At 45.4% G+C, this 23,146-nt stretch overlaps 5 non-coding genes across 5 annotated transcripts; all 5 read right to left on the bottom strand.

Annotated features, from left to right (window-relative positions):
- Positions 1-14,445: 14,445 nt before the first annotated feature.
- Positions 14,446-14,518, bottom strand: TRNAV-AAC (transfer RNA valine (anticodon AAC)). The gene has a single exon. It is a non-coding gene; the product is annotated as a tRNA-Val (tRNA).
- A 72-nt stretch (positions 14,519-14,590) lies between these two features.
- On the bottom strand, positions 14,591-14,663 carry TRNAV-AAC (transfer RNA valine (anticodon AAC)). The gene has a single exon. It is a non-coding gene; the product is annotated as a tRNA-Val (tRNA).
- A 76-nt stretch (positions 14,664-14,739) lies between these two features.
- TRNAV-AAC (transfer RNA valine (anticodon AAC)) lies at positions 14,740-14,812 on the bottom strand. The gene has a single exon. It is a non-coding gene; the product is annotated as a tRNA-Val (tRNA).
- A 5,157-nt stretch (positions 14,813-19,969) lies between these two features.
- TRNAV-AAC (transfer RNA valine (anticodon AAC)) lies at positions 19,970-20,042 on the bottom strand. Its single transcript has one exon. It is a non-coding gene; the product is annotated as a tRNA-Val (tRNA).
- Positions 20,043-20,118: 76 nt separating this feature from the next.
- Positions 20,119-20,191, bottom strand: TRNAV-AAC (transfer RNA valine (anticodon AAC)). Its single transcript has one exon. It is a non-coding gene; the product is annotated as a tRNA-Val (tRNA).
- Between the last annotated feature and the right edge of the window lie 2,955 nt (positions 20,192-23,146).

A 23,146-nucleotide genomic window follows, 5' to 3' on the forward strand; every position in this document is an offset into this window, starting at 1 on the left:
CAATAATCGACCTGCAGCTTTTGTTATTCGCGAAAAACCCGCTCGTTCCATTGAAAACGCGCTAGCTTCGTGCCGGGGCCGCTTGGGGCGCTAGTTGGTACGTGTCCAGAAAAGCTGGATATGGCAAAGACGTGGGCTCGTGTACCAGGCATTTTCGTGTCATTTCAACAGACTCCCATACAACTCTTTTGTACAGGCTTGTGCTGGATTCATCGAAAAGTGGGAGGCTGTGCTGTCCAGCTCGGACTCGCGGGACCATGGCGTGGTGGGCCCAGGAGGCAGCGAAAGCCGCAGGAGTTCTGGACAGAGGGCCCCTCCCAGGCGCGAGTATAGGACGACCAGACGACTTGCGTTTCTTTTATTGTCATCTAATTCTCAATAAAGTTATTTCCTCGTCGTCTTTCTCCTCCTCAACTGCCGCTAAAGGTTGTTGAATGGTTAGTCGTGATCGGCAGGCAACTGCTGACAGGTTGTCCTAATATCAAGCACTCTTCTCTCGTGCGCCGTTTCTAACCACTGCCTATTGATTCTGCTCATATCGATCTTAATGTGGGTTAGACGGTGGTACACATCGCTTGAACACTTAGCTGAGTACTTAGCATTTGACGTTTCATCAAAGTGAGCGGCTTAGTCAGAATTATGGCCAGAGTTCATTTCCAAGCATACTTCTTCCTGTACATAGATACGCTGCCTGGCCCTGCCCCTTGCAAGGAAAAGAACGACTGTCTACCCTTCCTCAGAAAACAGGCGTAAGTATATAAATGTTTTGATTACATTGTCATTCTGTCAGACGAGAATCGACGCTCATAGCAGAAAGTACGACTTATAATATTCCAGAAAAAAAGGCAAAATACAAGCAAGCGTAAATTTGGGAGGCTGAACCCGCCTTGCTGCCTTAGTGCCTTTGGCGTTGCCCTACTAAGCACGAGGTCCCGGGATCGAATGCCGGCCGCGGCGGCCGCACTTCAACGGGGGCGAAATGCAAACATGCCCGTGTCCCATGCATTGGGGGCACGTGTAAGATCCATTGGTGGTCAACGGCATGCCTCATAATAATCTCGTTGTTTTGAGACGTAAAGCCACAAAATGTGCTTATTTTTTTTTTGTTTTTGTAGAAGACAGAGAGAGATAGCCAGGAAGGTCAACCAGACAAGGTCCGGTTTGCTACCCTACGCTGGGGGTAAGGGGGAATACAAAGAAGAAAAGAGGAAGGAAAGTGATGACTGTGTGCGCAGTGAATCTCCGTGACACCGAAGTGGAGTTCCACAGCTGGTGACCTGCGTCGATCACATCTCGGACGAGTGGAAGACTGAAGCTCACACTATGCAGATGCTCTGATGCTCGTCCGAATCCTTTGCGAACGGTGTTACGTTGTACGTATGGAGTGACGTGCACATCGTCTTCCCTCTATTGTCAGCGCTGGAGGATGTTATTGCGCCGCGAGACAGGATTCCTGCGACCCACGTGGCGGACGTAGTTGAACCGTATCCGAATGTCTTCGCAGAACGCGCCGATCGCATGGCGGAGACCGAGATTGCTCCGAGCGTCATTGTCTTTCGCGGTTGCCTCGACCGGGCAATTCGTACGTTCCGAACGTCATTTCCAGCGCGCCCCTTTCGATGGGTGCTCCAAGCACATGGCCACCCATTGTTGTTCCCGGACGGAGTACATATCCTGTTATGACTCCAGGACCCATAGGCCAATCCGCGGTGGCGCCTTACTGCTACCTTTAATTTCCTCCCAGCATATCTGATGGCACGTGTGGTCTCTTTCGTTTTATTTCGTTTGTGGCTGCTTCGTTCGCCGCAACCAGGCTACGTAACCTTGCAATCTACGCAATCCGCTCGCATCGTAGTAGCCTCTATCGAAAGTCTATCTGGCAAGGGCAGTTCGGTGTTCTTTCTTTGTGGTCGCTGGCGAGCGTCCAATACGCCATTCTGTCGGTTCATATCGACACAGCTGCAACACTAAAAACAAAATAATAACAATGACTTAAGTGTGTAAATGAGCGCCAAGTATGCAAACGGGCGCCAACCTGTACTCCACCGCGGTGGAGTATAATTCCATGGCTCCAATTCTTGACCATGGTGACCGCATTCCTACGTGTGTTAAATGCAATAACACTCGTGTGTTTCGATTGGCATTTGCGTTGGAGAACACAAAGCAAATAAAGAAAGCGTGTAGTCCTTCCACTACGGCGCTGCTTATAGTCCAAAGTGGACCTTCAGCTAAGAAAGCCTCATCAGCAGAGATTAGATGAGTTTCCCAGAAGGAAGAAGCTGCTCTTACCGTAAGGACGCCATAATAGAATCCATTTCTCGCACCTCCGCACCTAAGCATCTCAGTCGTATTGTTCTTCACCTGGCGGGACTGCGCTCAGTGAAGAGCGAGGATTCTCACTATTTTCCCGGTTGAGACATAAAAAAACAGCTGACCCCTGTTTGACATGCGTTGAAACCTGCACGCGTGATCCCGCATTCTGATAAATGTCAGGCTTTGTCGCTAGAAGAATCGTGTTACGAGAATTGCCGTCAAGCCAGTTCTCACGAACCTTCCTTTCTTTTTTTTGCCGGGACGGAATGTCGTCACATATTTCCTTTTTTTTCATGTTTTTTTCTGCTGCTCTTAATGCAGATGATTTTACGCATTTAGTGAAGGATAAGCGCTGTGGAGAACGAGGCACGTAGGCATAGGCATCGTCGAAAGAGATCCGCACGCTACAATATAATAATAATAATAATAATAATAATAATAATAATAATAATAATAATAATAATAATAATAATAATAATAAACGATCGCTATTGCCTGTAGGCTTTAATACTTCATTTATACAGGATGTCCCACATAACTTGAGCCAATAATTTAAAAATGAAAGGCGCGTCGGAAGCGAATTGAACCGAACGCATACCATTCGCAATAGCCTATAGTAACTCAGACAATTTTCTTGTTTTCCCCATAGCTTACTAATTAATTAGGTTTAATTACCCAACTTTTTAATTATTGGCTGAGGACTCCAAGTATGATAGGAAGATTTCTAGAGCACCTTCAGAAACCACCGATCGAGTTGTTTCCTTTACGGTACGTCTCACGTAGTCCTTCTTTCCGGGTTGCAAAGAAAGCCCGCGAAATATGAAAAATGACACGTGACGGAGCGTTAGCGCCGTGGTATTGTGCTGCTCTCAAGCGTGCGTTCGGTGTACAAGGTCGGCCCCATCGTGACTGGCGACGACGAAACGGCAGGGCGTTATCTCATCGGCAGCGCTCGGCCAGCAGCATAGCATGCATTTTCGCCGTCATCTGACGGGAACTAGAACGTACTAGAATTATCGATACGTTTGCAGAGAAAAGCTTGCGATAGCGGGCGTCCGTCGGCTTCTGCAAATGTGCAGGTAAAGTTGAATATATCTATACGCAAAAGGTCCGCAAAAAATTGCTTTATGAGGGCGGAAATAATAACGTGCAATGGTCACTTCGGCATGGACTGAGATGGGGGGGGGGGTACCTGGGGGGGGGTCCACTAATTCCCCCCCCCCCGGTCGTTAGTGGACGAGGAGGGATGAAGTGAGCGCGTTCTAATTAACGAGAATGGGAATAGAAATGGCGTCCAGAAGGAGGCGGGCCGTAATGGCGGCATGATAATCTTTCGCGGGGAAATTTTAACAGCTTCACCGGGCTTTCCTCAATCACATTGCCAAGTCGCTAATGTGTGTTAGGTGTTTTACATTTCTATTTACCATTCTCTATAAATCTGCTGTCGTTATTAGTTTACAGGGAAACTGTTAGAGCGAACTAGTTAGAGAGGGTTTTCAAGGCGTCCTCCGAGAACTAGAGTTTTTATTTGGAGCGAATAGGGTCAGGAGTAACCTGCAGGCAAATTTTGATATGTGTATGGGTTAATTAGGGGCTAAATAAAGATTGCTAAACTCTGCCTTCCCGCCTATTTAGAGACGTTAAGTGGAACGCTTACAAGGTTTATCCGCTGCCCTTTGATATTCAAAATTGGCATCAGTTTATGATTAGACAGTATGGGGGTCATGTCATGACTGACATGTACCTAAAGATATGTGTATACTGGATTGATTACGTGCAATAAAAAGAATTCCTGAATGCTCATTTCACCCCTAGTTTTATTTGTTATATGACGACTGTAGTTGTTTTCCCACGGTCTCCATTGTGAACTAAACAAGGCACATTCTTTGTTTCATCGAAGTAGGAAGCATGTGATGAGGACAACATGCAAAAACGCCGTGTACCGTACATCGCGTTCACGTTAAGGAATCCCAGGTGGTCAAAATTAAACTGGAGTCCACCATTACGGCGTGCCTCATAATCAGATCGTGGTTTTGGCATGTAAAACCCAAGAATTTATAAGTTTGTTCTAAATTTAGGAAGGATGCTTTTGTGTAATGTATGATAAAGGTTTAAAATGCGTAGGTTGATTAGTGTCTGTATAAAATTAGGTATGCAACTATTCCGTTGTTTTATGCGCGTATTCGGACCGCGTGCGAAGTTTGCCTAGTATCCTGAAAGAACTCAACGGGCCACAATGTTGAGATTTCGGGACAATGTTATGGGCGATGTGGGAGCGAAACTTTAAGAGCATCAGAGCTTAACTCCTTGTGTAATTGCTCGAAAGCGTTATGCGGCAGTTATTCGCAATGCTTCCCAGTGTCCTAATAGAACTATTCGTAACACCGAGTTCCCCACTCGGTGAGAAATTTGGTGGTTACATTAAAGATAACGAGCTCATAAAGCTAAAGCTTTCTGGCTTTAAAGTTGTGAGCTTTGCAAATAATTACGGAATGCTCGTTGACTCCTTATTTTCATGCATTTCTCGAGAAGCGCGGTAGGTTTTCCCGGTGTTCTCGGTGAATTAATCGTGGCACGTTGTTTATATTTGGTGAATATAGATGGCAGGCTGGAATAACTGATAAGGGTGATTGCAATAACTTCCTTAAGCATGTGCTGGAAAGCAATATACAGCCGTTGTGTGCGATGCTTCCATGGTCCCGAGAAAAACATACGTGACACCGAGTTCACGTTTGGAGGAAATGCGAGACGTGTTAGACGTAATGTGTGGCGAAAGATTAACCTGTCTAGCTAAATTATGCGCTTCGCAAGTAGTTACTGAATACTTGTTTTCTCCCTATTTTCCTGGCGTTATGCAAATAGTGTAGAGTGTTTAACCGCTGTCTTAGGATAACTGAGAGTGGCACAGGCTGCATACGTATTTGATAGAAACAATGGGGTAGGTTGTCTGACGTTTGGGCAACGTATAATGTGCAATCGTGGTTTGATCCCGATGTTACACTAGCATTATTTGTACGCTTTCCCGATGTCATGAGAGAACGAAATTAAACACCGAGTTTAAATTTGCGCGAAACGAACTTCATGCCATGAGTCTTATATAGGCAGGCAATCTTTTAATGGTTGGAGTTTAACCACTGGAAATTCAGTTCTCTCATGCAAGTGCTAGAAACAGCTTCCCTGGATATAGGACTGTGATTCTGCAAGCTCGCAAAATTCGACGCCTTTTCCACTCCGCCTGTGTTCACACTCTTGAGATGCCATGCTATATGAAATTTATGTAGCCCCTTTCCTTTAAGTGAGATGCACCATCTGCTATTACTACTACTACTACTACTACTACTACTACTACTACACTACTACTACTACTACTACTACTAGTAGTAGTGGTAGTAGTACTAGTAGTACTACTAGTAGTAGTACTACTAGTAGTAGTACTACTACTAGTAGTAGTAGTAGTAGTAGTAGTAGTAGTAGTAGTAGTACGACGACGACGGCCGCAACGATGACGACCGCGACCATGACGAAGCGAAATGCTAATGTCGACACAAGGCAGAGATTTAGGTTTACTGCGCTTGCGCAGTGGCGTCAGGCTCATCGACTGTATAAGTTTGCGTTGAATCGAAGTAAGTCGCCTCCCATCTCTCGTCTCGCGAACCTGAACAAAAAGTTGACTTCACGGCACGGCTTTCCGGTTGTGCAAGAAAGCGAGCTTCCTTGACATCTTGAAGACACTTTTGTAAAAAAGTAAGATATGAAATAATGAATGGCTGTTGGAGACTAGACTTACCCGCGAACTTGCTCGTAGCAAATGAATCTTGCTCGTAGCTCAGTAATTGACGCGCAAGTGGGCATGTCACGTGGTGTTTTTTTCTTGTATTTCGCGGGCATCCGCAGTAAGCTGAAAAACACTAATACTTAATAGATAGAAAGTTAGAAACCATCAAATCGGACGTTTTGCAAAGCGCTCTACAACTTTCTAATTGTAATGTTTTGCCTAACTTCGTTGCTTCAGAAGTTGATCAATTAATCTTGGCTATTATCTAATAAGCAACATACAAATAATTGCTTGACACACTGCATACAAAAGTTAGGATAGGATAGGAATAAACTTTATTTGTCCAACGGTTGTTGATGTTGGTGCCCGGGGCTAGGCTGCCAGGGGTCCATCGCCCGAGAAAAATCTTTCGAGATCCTCGGCAACGGCCCTGGCCCGCTGGACGGCCCACTCCTGGTCTTCGGGTGCCTCGCTGAGGAGGGCGGCTTGCCATCTCTCAATGAGGCGCCCCGCTTCAGAGCGTTCTGCTGTTGTATTCCCCCTTCCTCTTTGTCCTTGTTCCACGTGGCGTCGGCATTCCCAAAGCACATGGGCCATATCGGCCCGTTCGTGTTCGCACCACGGGCAGCCGGGCGACGGGTGCAGCAACAGGCATTTGTTAGCAACAGGCATTTTGTGGTGTCGTCTTAGAGTGCATTGGCATATTTTTAAACTCTGGCTAAAGTTAGCTGAAACACCCTTCGAGACACCAGTTTTGAGATATAAGTTCCTAAACTTTGCGGAGAAATGCATTGGCGTCCCAGTTACTTGTCTGCTTCAGTACATGAAACGACGTTTTGTTAACAAATTAAATGGAACGCCAATGCATTTATCCGCAAAGTACGGGAATTTATATCTCGAAACTGGTGTCATCTTGAAATTCGTTCCAAGTGGATCATCCGCCTTGCGAAGTCCACGGCTAGCATTCGTAAATTGCAATATAGGACTTCATGTAATTCGTTGAAAACTGAATTAGTGAATTTTTAGTAATTAGTCGATTTCGATCTCATTTTTTTGTGCAAGTATTGTCCGCCACTTCGAGTAGACATGAACTAAAATTGTGATTTCTGCCACAGGCAACTGTTAAAGATTTTTGAAAGTGCTCGCAGAAACACTGAATATATATATACATATATATATATATATATATATATATATATATATATATATATATATATATATATATATATATATATATATATATATATATATATATATATATATATATATATATATATATATATATATATATATATATATATGCAGCAGGAAAATTTGCTAGCATACCGCTTAAAATAAGCGCGCAAGTAGAAAGAGACACCCTTGCGTTGCGCTAAAATAATATATTAGTAGCGAGATTAGTAGTGGTGCAATCGCGAAAGCGGCAACAGAAAAATGGTATGAAAAGCGTTTCTTTTTGTATAATTCATTTTTATTTATGGGGAAACAACGTTCGCATTTGTGGGAAAATAGATAACTTCATCTTTTTTTTTTCTTTACTAAGGTATAAAGAGCAAGCGCTTATCGCGTGTCCTTTCAGCTTGGCACAGAAAGCCTTGGACCATACAATGCACAACGTTCACATGTGCTCAAAGGCCTGACTTAGGCCCTTGAAAAACGGGCCCGAGTGTGGCCCGGGTCCATGGCTTCAAGCCTGAGTGTGGCCCGGGCCGGGGCCGGCCTGGGCCCATGCAGTGTTCTAATCAACGCACATATTTGTCGCACCCTACTCTTCTCATTGATGATAAAACTACAGTACGCAATTTGTAACCAGCTCTCTACGAAAACTCAATTTTCCACTATGGTATTTTCAAGATAAGGGGACGTATCTTTTGCCTTTTGGGTAGTGTACGCGGCCAACATAGTTTCGTTCTCGTTTAGCGGCCACAAGCTACATCTAGGCTGATATTCGACGTTTTCGTGGAACCCACATCCCGTAAATATTTGACCCTGCCTGTACATGCCTCGACAAAGGTTGCTTTTATAAGAATGGTGAGTTCTTAGAATTATTAATGACCAATATACCTTTACATCATGGGATCTTCTTTGTTCGCTGCGAGTACAGCGCAAATTATATGTGGTTACGGGTCTGCAACCTGTTTGAATTACGACTAACAGCGTGTGCGGACTACAACACGCACAACACGTGGACTGGTGCCGCCACCTATTGGGTTCCGTCAAAACAAGTGCCGTCCTTCGTTTTAGCGTGACCCGTAGGACGGCGCCGCCGTCTTTGAGACGGGAAACTTGAAGCTTCTGCGCACCACAGCTAAAATCGGCCGATCATCTCATTTCCCGAAGTTACCGCAAGATCTCGAGCACCTCTACCGTTGTATTATAGGTTATGACAAATTCAATACAGGCACGCGTAAAACCCTACTTTCCGGTCCCTACATGTCGTCTAAAGCCAGATGTAAGAACGACGAAACAAGATAAATCGCCATGAAAACTGACAGACGTGCAATGCTATTCCTTTTTTTTTTTTTTTGTCGTGACCTGTATACAGGTCTTAAGCATACTGTCAGTCCAGGATCATTCTGCTGAAATAATTTGTCATGGATTGTGCAAAAGGCCTAAATACGGTCTGATATTTGCAATGGTTCAAAAAAACTATGATTTGAAAAATCTGGCAGGCCGAGCTGCGCAGCTAGAACCTGGAAGACCAACTCTGGGCAGTCCAGCGGGCCAAGGAAGCCGCCGAGAGGCAAGAAATCTTGGCCGTAACCTTGGTGGGTGCCCCAGCCCACTAACTCGGCGGACGCGAATCGTTCTGATTGAAAATAATGTTTTCACTCACTCACTCACTCACTCACTCACACTCACTCACTCACTCACTCACTCACTCACTCACTCACTCACTCACTCATAAATTTACGACGGAACATTTTGTCAAGCACTTCATTCTGTCTCAAGACTCTCCACCGGTACACCTGAGAGGACGGGCATACCTAGAACATTTTCTTAGAAATTTCTTCCAGATATTCTCAGACCGAAGACAACAGATTTGCACAGCTAGGTTTACAACTTTATATACATATACCTTGGAACTACTTCATTATTTATTTCTTACCTAACACGCACATCCAATGGTGGATATCACCTCCCAGTATCAGTAGCAGTTATTGTCGACCGCCATGCATTTTGAATAGAACGTTGTATAACAAGTAACTAATTGTATTGCCCATCTTATGTTGTATTTGCGAACTTGCTTTTGTTAATGAATACGATATCCTTGTGTTTTTCTTCTCGCAGCTAATATTGCATAAGCAACCACTACCAACTATTTTCATGTATTATCTCGTATTAGCCATTCCTCTTTGTTGTGTCATTTTACCGTGACGGTGTTTAAATAAATAAATAAAATCCTAAAACCCAGCAGCGTGTTCCCGATCTCCTCTCCCCTATCACTTCGGTCTCCGGCACAGCTAACACGTCGAGTTTCTCGTCGACCAACAGGCGGCAGACTTCTTTTACCGCGATAGCTCTGTGTTACAGCGATAACTGTTAAGGGCTCACTCCATTAGACATATTGATGTCCACCGCTGGCGTTGATCTAATACACTCTAGTGCTGGCATTCGCCGATATCCGTCGTATACTTAATTTCTTTGTGAGAAGATTGTAAGGAAAGAAAATGCACAGCTGTGCGAGTGGATTCGAAGTCGGGTCCAACAATCGGAGGCTTTAACTCTCACATACTATAATACTGCGCCTGGAGAGAGCGGTCACTTCACTAGTTGTTATAAGAGGCCGACGCCGCGCCAGCCGCTCGCCTATACATTGGCTACTTAATTTTCGGGTAAAACCTATTATTTCTCGATTTTTTCCCCCCGAACAAGTTTTTTTTTTAATCGTTTTAAACCTCATTTCACCTCGAAGTACAACGCGTTCGTAAAGAGTAAGATGAAGTGCAGTTATCTAAAAATCGGGCCTCGTCTCCGGGCCACCATTCTGCGTTGGAAACGAACGAGTCGACGTGGAGTTGTACGTGCTGCTCCATGGCGCGAGGAACGAAAGAAAAAAAAATAAGATGGAGCGTGACATCAGGCAGCTAGCCTGCGTAAGGCAACTTCCTCTGACAGCGTTCTCCACCTGTTTTCACTCGCCCAATGCGGGCACGGAGTGCCTAAATGCTGGGAACAGCACACCGCACATTGTTTCCAGAATATTCGCTACGTTGTTTAGACCGTGGTGGGTTTTAGTCGTTTAAGTAGCACGGAACGCCCGAGTCGCCACCGCTACATGCCACCCGCTTTCGATTGAGCCATAGCAGGGGCATGCGGACCAGGACATTGGAGCGAAATTTCCTTGAGGTCGTTAATCAGCTCAATGCATGGCAACTCGCGCAGGTTTTGGATACATTTCGGAAAAGCCAGTTCAGTGAATAATTAATCGATGACGCCCCCTCTGCTGAACTAGTCCAATACTGATGTGTCGTTCTCTATAGCATGCATATTTAAAAAATACCATCTCAACACTTCAACTTGGGCTTCGTCCATATGAAGCTCACCCATTTCCTCCTTTGCTGCTGGCTCTGTCACGCTCGCGTATGTTCTTGCGCATTGGGGCTCGTCATGCCCATGGCGACGGGCAGAGTGCACTAGGGTGGTTGCTTGGGCTAGTTGGTAATTCATGATCAAAAATAACGTACAGCGCAAAGGACAAGGACAGCGATAGACGACATACACAGCGCTGATTTGATCATGAATCACATACACAGCGCTATTTTTTATCATGAATTACCAACTAGCGCAGCGCTGTCTATGTCGTCTATCGCTGTCCTTGTCCTTTGCGCTGTACGTTATTTTTGGGCAGAGTGCGCAGCGAAGAACGCGACATTCATGCAGATATGTCCCGTGTTGCGGCACCGAATACAAAGCGTTGCTGTGCCTGTTGCGACGACGAAGGCCTGATCCGCCACGACACGGAACAACTACGGCACGTCATCCACTGTCGGGCCTCTCCGCAGAACCAAGTTTGGTAATAGAAATGAAATTTGAGTTTGTTCACTCACCAAACAAACACATAAATATAGTATGCAGACGAGGATACCAAAAGTACGAGTATTAATACTGAAAACGGGTCCTTCGGTGAGGAGCCACAACAAAATTGTATAATTGTTGGCAGCATAGCAGTGAGTGACGTTACAGTACATTGGATCCGAGAAAAACAAATGTTAATAAAGAAAACTCAAGATACAATGCTCTAATGCGATTTAGCGTAACAGAAATAACAACGGAAGTGTAAAAAAATTATACAGTTTTTAAAAGTCAGAACAAACAAGAATGAACAAAGCAAAACGAATAAAGAATCCGCCGCGCAGTATGCACACTGCAAAGACAAAAAAAAAGTTTTGTGATGGGGGTACGAGGCAGAAATAATAGTACCTACTTGAAAATATAAATATTTATTTGGGCAAATGATCAGAAGTGAGCAGAAAATATTTTAGGGAAATTTGAAACAACGAAATGTAGGCAGTATTTTGAGTGAAGCAGGAAAATTATTCCAGAATGTAATGGTAGCGAATGCAGATTTTTTTTTTACCATAGTTACTGCGAACGGATTATAACAAAAAATATATGTAGTTAGAAGCGAAACAAGTGGCATTGAGATTCCTAAGGTCGCTACTTTGAATGTATTGAAAAGACATTTGAAATCAAGTAATTTATAAAACATCGTTGCTAAATTCTATTTAAGTAACACACACACACACATAATTTCACACAAAATTTTGTGCGGCTCAAATATGGGGAGAGCATTAGAACGGGGTAAACTGTGGGTGATGCTTGGTTCGTATTGCTTGATCTTGTAGATACTGTGCTGAAGAGATGCAACATAGATATCAATCAACCCAAGTAATTAATCCGCAGTTAGTGTGCGAAAGAATGAACGCAAATCAGAGTGAAAACATAGCACAAGGAGAAAAGTAGTGGCGTCCTTTGATAAGCGCACAGATACCAAAAGCGCTCTTCATCTTGGAGATTGGAATAGAATCATATTAGAATAGTTTTACGTTATAGGGTCCAGTGTTTACAATTAAGTTCCTTTAGGAAGCCCCATAACGGTAGTTCTTGAGCAAAGTTTGTCGGGACAAAAAGGAAAGGGAGGTGTGACGAAAGACGCGCTCGATTAACTGCGAGAAGGAATGGATGACGGACATTTTTAAGGTAAAATAAGCGCATGAACAATTGTCGAACAAACAAATGCACAAGACCCAAGCATCCCTTTTAAATCGGGAGAAAAAGGTTGTCCCTCCTCATGACTTCCCATGATGAATGCCGAATAAAACACGCAAATATTCTATGAAATGACTGGACATGGACATGTGAGCAGCACGAGACCTGCAGAACATAAAAAAGCTTAGAAGCGAGAAATGTATTGCATGCCTTAGCTCTCCCAAAAATGGAGAGATCACGTCCGTGCCAGGTTGTCACCTTTCGACGGATAGTGGTTATCGTGGACGTTCAGTGAGGTCCACTATTACGGAAGTTATCGAGAGGTACTCCAAGATATCGCAACGGAGACTGATTCCAATGAATATTCGCGAATACAGAGGGATTGAGCGCTCACATGCCTAGCCAAAAGCCTCTACTTTTGTCAAAATTTACAGTAGCTCCTGCAGTCTCACAGAAACGGAGGGTAGCGTTTATTGCCCTGGCAAAGCTTGGCTTATCGACGCAAAAGAAGGCAATGTCATCTGCATAAGCTAGCACGTTAATTTCCTCATCGGCATACCTGTATCCTTTAATGATCGAGTCGCAAAGCATGCTTAAGCAAAGCGGTTCTAAGTATATGGCGAAGAGTAAAGGCGAAAGCGGACAAACCTGACGAACGAATGACTGTACGTTTATTATATCTGAGAGGGTACGGTTCACAATTAACATTGAAATGCAATGTTTATAACAAAATGTTATACCATAGTATAATACATCCCTTAACTGAAGATGTCGCAGTAATTGGAACAAAAATTCGTGTTGAACCTTGTCAAAGGCTTTGGCGAGGTCAATCTGGAGAAGAGCTACTTGATCCGTACTATCATCTATGCACTCAAGGACTAAACGTGCGATATGAACATTTGTCTGTATAGAGCGGCCTCGAATTCCGCATGTTTGATGATCACCTACTAATTTAGTAATGACTGTCTGCAATCTATTTGTCAGTACTTTTGCAAATATTTAGTAATACACGTTACATAACGATATCGGCCTATATCCGTTTACCCTCTTTATTATTTCATCATCAGTGCTCTTTGGTATTAAGGTTGTGTGGCCCTAATAGAAAGATGGGGGAAGCTCACCATATTGATAGGCTTCCTCGAAAAGCTGCTCAAGAAAAGGACCCAGGAATTCCTGAAATTTTGTATAAAATTCAGCACTAAGGCCAACAGGACCAGGCATCTTGTTCTTCTGCAGCGTTTCGACGGCAAAATTAATTTCTTCTCGAGTTCTTGGCCCATCAACGCTGAGTCGATCATGTTCTTCTAAGTGTGGCATAAGCGAAATAAACTGATCAGCGCTTTCTTCGTATCCATTCTGAGGCTTAACTGCAGTGAAAAGATCTTTATAATGAGCTTCAAATAGGCTTATTATTTGGGACGTTTCTGTGTATTTAGACCCACCAGACTCAATTTCCAATATTTGCTCGGAAAACGCGTATCGCTTTTCATCACCGAGAGCCCTTTTTGTGGGCTGCTCCTCTGTGAAGCGAGTTGTGCGTGAACGCACCATTGCTCCTTTGTACACTTCCGTCTCATATTTCTGTATTTGTGCGCGAACTGCATTTATTTCATCGCTATACAACCCTGGTTCCTGGCTTTCGAAAGCGTGCAGCTTGTGAAGTAGATCACCAAGGTTTTCGGCTTTTTTCCTTGAGACAGCTCACATGAAATGGCAATCGCCTCATTTTTTACTCTATTTTTGAACATTTCCCATTGGGCAAACAATGGAAGCTGTTGACATTGCGCTATTTCTAGCCATAATTCTTTCACTTTGTTTACAAAACTTTCCTCTCGCAAAAGTTGTGTATTAAGTTTCCACACTGCCCAGTTTGGAGCAAACTTGCGAAATTTTCGGGGACCCCATGAAACAGCTACTAAACAGTGGTCTGTGAAAAATACAGGCTTCACGGCGTAGTTGTGAATATGAGACCATAGATTCGTCGAAACTACATACGATCAAGTCAAGCATGGGAGACGCCTTAAAAGTGCGTGAACCGACCCAAGAAGATGTGTAGGCTCCCACGTCTATTAGATCGTCCGCGAAAGTGCCGAACGAGACTTAACAAAAGAAATCCTTAAGCAACGCAAAAAATACAGGCGCATTGTGCCTGCCAGGGATCGAACCTGGGACCTTCCGCGTGTTAGGCGGATGTGATAACCACTACACCACAAGCACAGCTGTCCGTCAAAGTGTCGAACGAGACTTAATAGAAGAAATCTTTATAGAACACAAAAAATACGCGCGCATTGTGCCTGCCAGGGATCGAACCTGGGACCTTCCGCGTGTTAGGCGGATGTGATAACCACTACACCACAAGCACAGCTGTCCGTGAAGGTGTCGAACGAGACTTAATAGAAGAAATCCTTAAGGAACACACAAAAGAAAGAAACCCGCATTGTGCCTGCCAGGGATCGAACCTGGGACCTTCCGCGTGTTAGGCGGATGTGATAACCACTACACCACAAGCTTTTTTTTTTCTTTATTTCCGAAGTTTACATGAGGAACAATAAGTCACAAACGATAAAGCACTTCAGCTACGCTTGAGCTGAAGCGAGCAAAATTAAAATTTCTTCAAACTCACTAAATCATCAAGGAGTGTTACCCACTGAGGTTGGTCATGCTGTGCCCGGATGCATTCCCGAAGGTAAGCAGCGCTTTCAATAAAGTTTTCACGTGCACTGTGCGTATTAACATCTGCATGCCTTACTTGCATTCGTGTTTTCCACAAGCTGTGGAGGCCAAGAAGCATGAACAAATCATATGGTACATCTTCGTGATCAACCGGTAAAAACCTGATACCATAAGGGTCTATAGTGGTAACTCTTTCTTTATAGTTCTCTGTAGGACGTCCCAGTGGAATATCGCGTCCCAGCAGTCCAGAAAAACATGTTCGACTGTCTCTGGCCTCTTACATAAAAGACAGTTCGTTGTCCAAGGGACAAAGATTCCTTTTTCTTGAAGCCACGTTTTGACAGGCAATGTATTAGAGTGTAACTTGAAAAAGAATGTTTTCACGCCTGGCCTAACTGGCATCTTCTTCACTCGCTTTAAAATATTCTGCCCTGGGCCTCCACGATAAGGCGCCCGGTACAATGGCACCGGCAGCATGATATCCACAAGATCTTTGTACAGCTTTTTCTTGGGAACACTGTACAAATAGTCTGGGGAAAAACGCACTTCTAACAACTTGCAAGAGAGCACAACCTCGCGCAAAAATCCGGTTACAGCACCACACATGTTCTCACCAGAGGACACTATGTTTCTTGGGAGTAGCCTCTGCAATCGGACCTGTATAACCGTTCTTAAGAAGGTGTCATTTTGATCACGAAAGAAAATAAAGCGTGATACCACTTGACGCAAAAACAAATGAACCAGTCCAAGGCCTCCACTCTTCACTGAAAGGAACAGGTTTGTTCTCCTCGTTTTTTCCCAGGTCGAACTCCAAAGAAAGACGGCAAATATACGATGCAATTTTTGAATAGATGTCCGCGAAGCACACAGCACATTCATGAGGTACCATATTTTTGAAATTAGAAAAACATTGCAGACAAAGGCACGTGAGAAAATTGGCAGATTCCTTCCCTGCCATGCTCCCGCTTTCTCTCTCGCCCTTGACATCTCTTCGTTCCAAAGTGGGCTGGGATCGCGATAACATTCTAGGGGCACACCAAGGTATCGCGTTGGCATGGGAGACCATTGCAGCCGTGAGAAAAATTGCGGTGTAATATCCCATTCCCCGTGCCAAAATCCAGAACTTTTTTCCCAGTTTACTTGACATCCAGTCTGGTTACAAAACCTTTCCAGAGTGTTTGTAACTTCACAAATGCTTTCTCTGTTCGTGCAAAATACCGCTATGTCGTCCGCATACGCAAGAAGTTTCACCTCAGCAGATCGCAGCTTGAAACCCGTGACATTGTCACTGTTGATAATGGCCAGACATAAAGGCTCTAGATACGCTGCAAATAGGAGGGGAGAGAGCGGACAACCTTGCCTCACCGAAGAACGCACTGTGAGGCGCTCAGTAAGGTCACCATTAACTATAATGCGTGTCATACAATTTGCGTACGCCATCTTTACTCCTTCTACTATTACACTACCCAGGTTAGCGTGCTCTAGAATGGAGAAAAGAATGTCGTGTGAAACGCGGTCGAACGCTTTAGCCAAGTCCAGCTGTATCATAGCTACCTGGCTTCCAAGCGCGTCAACACATTCCAATACGGTTCTGGCCACATGTATATTTGTAGCAATGCTACGTCCTCTGATTCCACAGGTTTGGTGCGGCCCTACTAATTTGTCGATTACACTCTGAAGTCGTTTGGCTAGTACTTTCATGTACACCTTGTAGTCGACATTAGTGAGGCTGATAGGTCTGTAGGAACCCACTAACATTCGTTTCTCCGCATCATCAGACTTGGGAATAAGTACAATGTGTGAAATACCAAAGGACAGTGGAACTTTTTTGCGTTCATAGGCTTCTGTTATCACTTGTAACAGGAACTGAGAAACATCATGTTTAAAGGTTTTATAGAAGGCAGCGTTCAGCCCATCTGGCCCCGGCGCTTTTCCAGACGGAAGATCATCTATTGCTTTCTCGATCTCTTCCAAAGTAATAGGCAATTCAAGACGCTCTTTTACATCATTGTCGAGTGTTGGCATTAGTCGGAGGAAATCGCCTTCAAACCCTTGCGCATGTTCGCGCCTATTGCCGAAAAGTTCAGCAAAGTATTCCGTAATAGCGCGCTGAATCTCACTAGGGTCGCTTGTAATGTGCCCCTCGTATCTTACTTGCCTGATTTCCTTCTGGCAAGCGTACCGCTTTTCATCTGATAGCGCCCGCTTTGTAGGCGTTTCGCCTGCCCACAAGTTATCGCTCCTTGAGCGTATTATTGCTGCTCTATACCTGTCAGTGTCAATTGTTTCGATCTGACAATTCACGTCTTTTATTTCTTTACTAAAATTTCCTGGCTTATTGGTTTCCATCCTAACCAAGCACTCAAGTTGTTCGCGAAGTTCCCTTTCTTTTCCTTTCTGTTTATACCGAATGGCGCTACTTTTTCCTATAGCTTTAAGCTTCACTCGTTCTTTGAAACTTTCCCATTCAACGGCAAAGCAGCCCACTTGCTCAGCTAGTACCCCATCCAGATCACTTTTAATTTCCTTGACAAATCCTTCATCCTCTAAAATTTTCTCATTTAGTTTCCAAAGGTACCAATTAAAGCGTGATTTCCTTCCCTTCGTTCCAAAAGTCGCGCTTACAAGGCAATGATCACTAAACGACACAGGTTTTACATCATAGGCTGTGCATAGTGGCACGAGATCAGCAGAAACATACAGTCTATCTAATCTTGCGTGACTGTCGCGTTGAAAGTGTGTGTAATCAGGCCGTGTTCCAGCCGAAAACACACTTCCAACGTCCTCCAATAAATAATCGTGCACAAATTGAGTCAACAGTTCCGCGCTCTTGTCCCTCACTGGTCTACACTTCACTCGGTCAGTAGCAGCACACACACAGTTGAAGTCGCCCAATACAAGCAACACCTTGTCACAATTCAAGTACGGCTCAATGGAATAAAAAAAACATTTACGTTCACTTTCAACATTGGGGGCATAAACACATACAACGCGCCAGTGTAGGTTTGAAAAAGAAAAATCAACAGCCAAGAGGCGGCCACTTTCACATGCAAATGCAGACTCCACACTTATACCTAATGTGTTGCGAATGAAGATAAGGCATCCACCCGATGTCCCAACGGAGTGACACACACACACTTCAAAGTTGGCGCGGAAAGGGGGCACCATGCGGTCAGTATGTTCTTGTGACTCTATCTTTGATTCTTGCACAGCTATTAGGTCAAGGTCATTATCAATAAGCAGGCGATTAAGCTGACATTGCCGCGAAGCACACAGCTTTCACAGCACACAGCATTTCACAGCCACAGCACACAGCATTGCCGCCTTCGTGCTCCCAGCCCTCTAACATTCAAAGTTGCTACACGCAATGGGGTTCTTAGCTCAACTACCATACGTTTACGTAATAAAAAGGGGCGCGCTCCGCATGGTGCCTACCTCTGTCGACCATGTGATTTTCCCGACTGGTGTTCCGCAATGATGTACTGGGGGTCTGTCTGGCCACCCAAAGGGTTGACTGGTGCTTGTCTCGAAGTGGTCTGAGGCACCTCCTCGTCGCATCCTCCACTTTGCATGCGCGAAAACTCGAAAAGTCAGCCAAAAACACCGTGTCGGTTGATACACAACCGACGCTGACATTTCACAGAACACGGGAAAAAAAATTACGGAGGCAGTTTACCTGCCTGCCGTGACTCGGCCAAAAGGTTTGGACGCGGCTTCAACGACGAACGTCGACTTCCTGTCGTTTTTGGAGGCGGCTCCCCACTGCTACTACCACCGGGCTGCAGGTTCTCACCGGCGCTCTCTTCGCGGGACCGTTTTCCAGCGGTTAGGGCAGCCGCTTCATCGTCGGCGTCCATGGCGTCGGCAATGCGAGGCTCCACGTGGTCCGGGGTTTTCAGCGAAGCTTTCGTATCGGCCACCGCACTGTGACCGCTGTCGCTTTCGGGGTCACGCTGCGCTCGCTGAGATGCCACCACTGCTGGAGACGTCAACGTTGTCGTTATCTTCTGCTTAACCAGAGGCGTAAACGAAGGCCCTACTTTCGTCTCCGTTTTCCCAGTTGTCCTCGCTGCCTCTTCTGCGTCCGCCTCGTCCATCAAATGCTCCGAGGCATCTTCACTGGTTCCAGGGCCGGCGATGCTTGCATAAGTACGGGGGCACTCACCGTCTTCGTGACCGAAACGTCGACAGGCTCCGCATCGCGGCACCTTACACTCCCGTCGAATGTGTCCCGTACCTCGGCAGCGAAGACATAACGGAGGCCTTCCAGGCACAACGACCAGTGCCAACTCACCCCCAACGTTAAGCTGGTGCGGCAAGTCGTCCAGTTTAACGCCAGCTTTCAATTTCAGCGTGACCATCCTGCTCGTTGAGCCTTTCTCTGACACGCCGTGCACACGCCAGCGCTCTCGGACCACCTCGGAGACCTTTCCGTACGGTGCGAGCGCGACACGCACGTCCTCGTCCGGCACGGTGTGAAGCAGCCAATGGAGCTTGAGACGTACGTCCTGGTTCGCCGGGTCAATAACCATGCAGCGGCGTTCTTTGACTCGCAGCTCACCGAGGCCGGCAATCTTCTTAACGGCATCCGCATCCTTCAGCGTGATGGCCCAGACATGGCTCATCCGATACGCCCCCAGGGCGATAACATCCGAGAGAAGCGATTGCCTAGCCAACGCGTCTCGAAAATCTTCCACCCGGTACGGGCGGGCCCTGATATCCGCGTGCAAAAAAACAGTATTTAAAACTAAACGCCCGGTTGGGAGACTTGGCAGAACAACCTGGTAGTCGTCTTCCATTTCCATAGCCCTGTTACCGCGGCCAGAAAAGGCCGCTGAAGCCGCTCCAACGGAGCCCGTCATCATGCGTCCGTCACGCTCGGTGGCCGGAAGCAGAATCCACCACTACACCACAAGCACAGCTGTCCGTCAAAGTGTCGAACGAGACTTAATAGAAGAAACCCTTAAGGAACACACAAAAGAAAGAAACCCGCATTGTGCCTGCTAGGGATCGAACCTGGGACCTTCCGCGTGTTAGGCGGATGTGATAACCACTACACCACAAGCACAGCTGTGCGTGAAAGTGTCGAACGAGACTTAATAGAAGAAATCCTTAAGGAACACACAAAAGAAAGAAACCCGCATTGTGCCTGCCAGGGATCGAACCTGGGACCTTCCGCGTGTTAGGCGGATGTGATAACCACTACACCACAAGCACTTTTTTTTATTTATTTAATGCCGGTTTTCGACACAATACTCAACATACAAATACTACACACATGTCAGCAATACAAGCTTGCGGGGAAGAAAAAAAAAAGAGAAAAAAAATAGCGATAATGCCGACTGTCCGTATGGGACCGGCGTTGTCGAATTAAAATTCCTTCATGGCTGTGAGAGCTTCAAGCCTCGACAGCCAATCCGGTGGGCATTCTTGCAATTTCTGTATATCAACGTACCGCGACATACATTCTCTAAAATATATGTGAACCGGGCGGACGTCGGCATCGCAATGGTACCCAGCCATTCGAGCCCGCCATATACAGTGGAGTGCATTCACCATAATAAAGTCGTATGGAACTCCCTCTTCATCCTTAATTGGCAGATACCGTATACCTTGGGGGTCTACAGGTAATTCTTTCTTCAGTGTTCGCTTCAAGACGTCCCAGAAGAACACAGCCGCCCAGCAGTGCAAGAACACGTGATCGATGGTTTCGGGCTTCTTGCAGATCAAGCAGTGTGATCCCCACGGCACAAGACAGCCTCGTTCTTCCATAAATGTCTTCACGGAAAGTGTTCCAGTGTGGAGCTTAAAAAAGAAGGTTTTAACCCCTGGTGGCACCTGCATGCGTTTCACCCGTTTAAGGACGTCTTGTCCTGGCCCTCCACTGTATATGGCTCTGTATAAGGGCACTGGAAACACAATGTCGCACACATCATTATACAGTTTTTTCCTTTTCACTTCAAACAGAAAATCATTTGAAAAACGAACTGACAGGAAACGCACGCTGTCGACCACTTCCTTAAGATAACCTCGAAGTTTTCCGGTCATGCTTGCCGTACTAACATACGCCGGCAACGCGTCGCTCAACCTGAGTTGGCATACGGTGCGCAGAAAAGGATCGCGCACATCTCGAAAAAACAAAAAGCGGTTGACAAGTTGACGAACAAAAAGATGTGCCAGGCCAACACCCCCGTCCTTCACTCTTCTAAACAAATTGGTTCGGCTAGCCCTCTCCCATGCTGATCCCCAGATGAAGACCGCAAAAACTCTGTGCAGCCTTTGCACATTTGCCCTGGAACAATGCAACACTTGCATAACATAATATAACTTCGCTATAAAAAACATATTACAAATTGTTGCCCTTGAAAAAATAGACTGGTTAGTGCTTGTCCATCTGTCCGCTTTTTCTTTCGTTTCATTAGTTCGGTTCCTCCAGTACTCATCGCTGCTTTTGTACCTGTCGAGGGGAACACCCAGATACTTCGTCGGAGTTTTCACCCAGTTGACATTGGCGAAGTATTCCGGTGCCGAAAACCACTCCCCGTGCCACAGCCCGAGGGATTTGCCCCAATTGACTTCGCTGCCCGTGACGTCACAGAAATGTTTAACTACAGCAATTGTTTCAGTCACACTTGGTTCGTCTGTGCAACACACTGCAACGTCATCGGCATACGCTAGCAGCTTCACTTAGGATTCTGCTAATCTAAAACCACGTATATTGTTATTTGCGGTAATGGCCACACACATTGCTTCTATGTATATAGCAAATAACAGAGGACTGAGGGGACAGCCTTGGCGCACTGACCGCATGATTTTAATGGGGGCCCCCAGAGACTTATTAACAATTAACCTTGTAGTGCAGTTCTGGTACGCCAAGGCCACACCCTCAGTGATGATGGTACCTACATTAACATGATCCAATATGGAGAACAAAATAACGTGAGCGACGCAATCGAACGCTTTCTCAAGATCAAGCTGAAGAACTGCAACGCCGCCACCGGTGACGTCACAGCATTCAAGCACACACCGCATTTTATGGATGTTAGAAAAAATTGTTCGCCCTTTGATTCCACAAGTCTGATGGTCTGCAACGATTTCCTTTATGACGCTTTGAAGTCTGGTCGCTAAAATCTTCATAAATATCTTGTAATCCACATTTGTTAGTGATATGGGCCTATAGGATGATACGAATCTCAGTTTATCCAATTTATAGTTCTTCGGAATTAGAATAGTGTGCGCTTTCCCAAAAGAAGGTGGCAATGATTTCTGCTCGTATGCTTCATTAAATACTTCTACTAATAAAGGGGCCAGTTCTCTTTTCAATGTCTTATATAGGGCGGCGCTGAGTCCATCTGGTCCCGGTGACTTGCCCAAGTTTAAGCCGTCGATTGCCTTTTCGACTTCCCTCTCCGTTATTTTCCCTTCTAATCGTTCCTTAGCTTCATCACTCAAACGCGGCATGCGGTGCAGAAAGTCTGCTTTGAAACCCTCTAAATTCGCTTCCTGAAATGCAAAGAGCGACTGATAGTACTGGAAGAAGGCGTCTGCTATGCTCTCGTTGTCGTCAACAACAGCTCCATTCATTAAAAGGTGATCGACATGGTTTCGTCGTCCGTGTGCCTTCTCTAAACCGAGCGCCCTTTTAGTGGGCGTCTCCCCTGCCGCTAGTGCATCTGCTCGTGCTCGCACTATGGCACCTTGATAGCGTTCCTTGTCAAACAGTTCAAGCTTTTCCTTGACGCTCCGCACATCGTCTTTGTACAGACCAGGCTCTTTGCACTCAAGCGTTATCAGCTGCTGAAGTAGTGTTCGCAAACCCTTTTCTTTAGATTCCCTTTCAAATTTGAGGCAGCTTGACCTTTCTAAGGCTTTCATTTTAACTTTTTGTTTAAGACATTCCCACTTTTCTGCTATTGTATCAGCCGCATCTTCGCGTGTTTCATTAACCGCATCCCGTACTGCCTTTACAAAAGATGCATCATTTAATAACAAGTCATTGAGTTTCCATAGATACCAATTAAAAGCATGTTCCCTTTTCCTTATACCTATGTTACATTTTACCAGGCAGTGATCCGAAAATGACACGGGTACAACGCCATAACCGTGGCATCTTGGAATCATGTCCAACGAAATGTACATGCGATCCAGTCGCGCATGACTACTGCCTTGAAA

This window comes from Dermacentor albipictus, chromosome 3 (assembly GCF_038994185.2).
Source record: "Dermacentor albipictus isolate Rhodes 1998 colony chromosome 3, USDA_Dalb.pri_finalv2, whole genome shotgun sequence".
In the NCBI taxonomy this organism is placed as follows: domain Eukaryota; kingdom Metazoa; phylum Arthropoda; class Arachnida; order Ixodida; family Ixodidae; genus Dermacentor; species Dermacentor albipictus.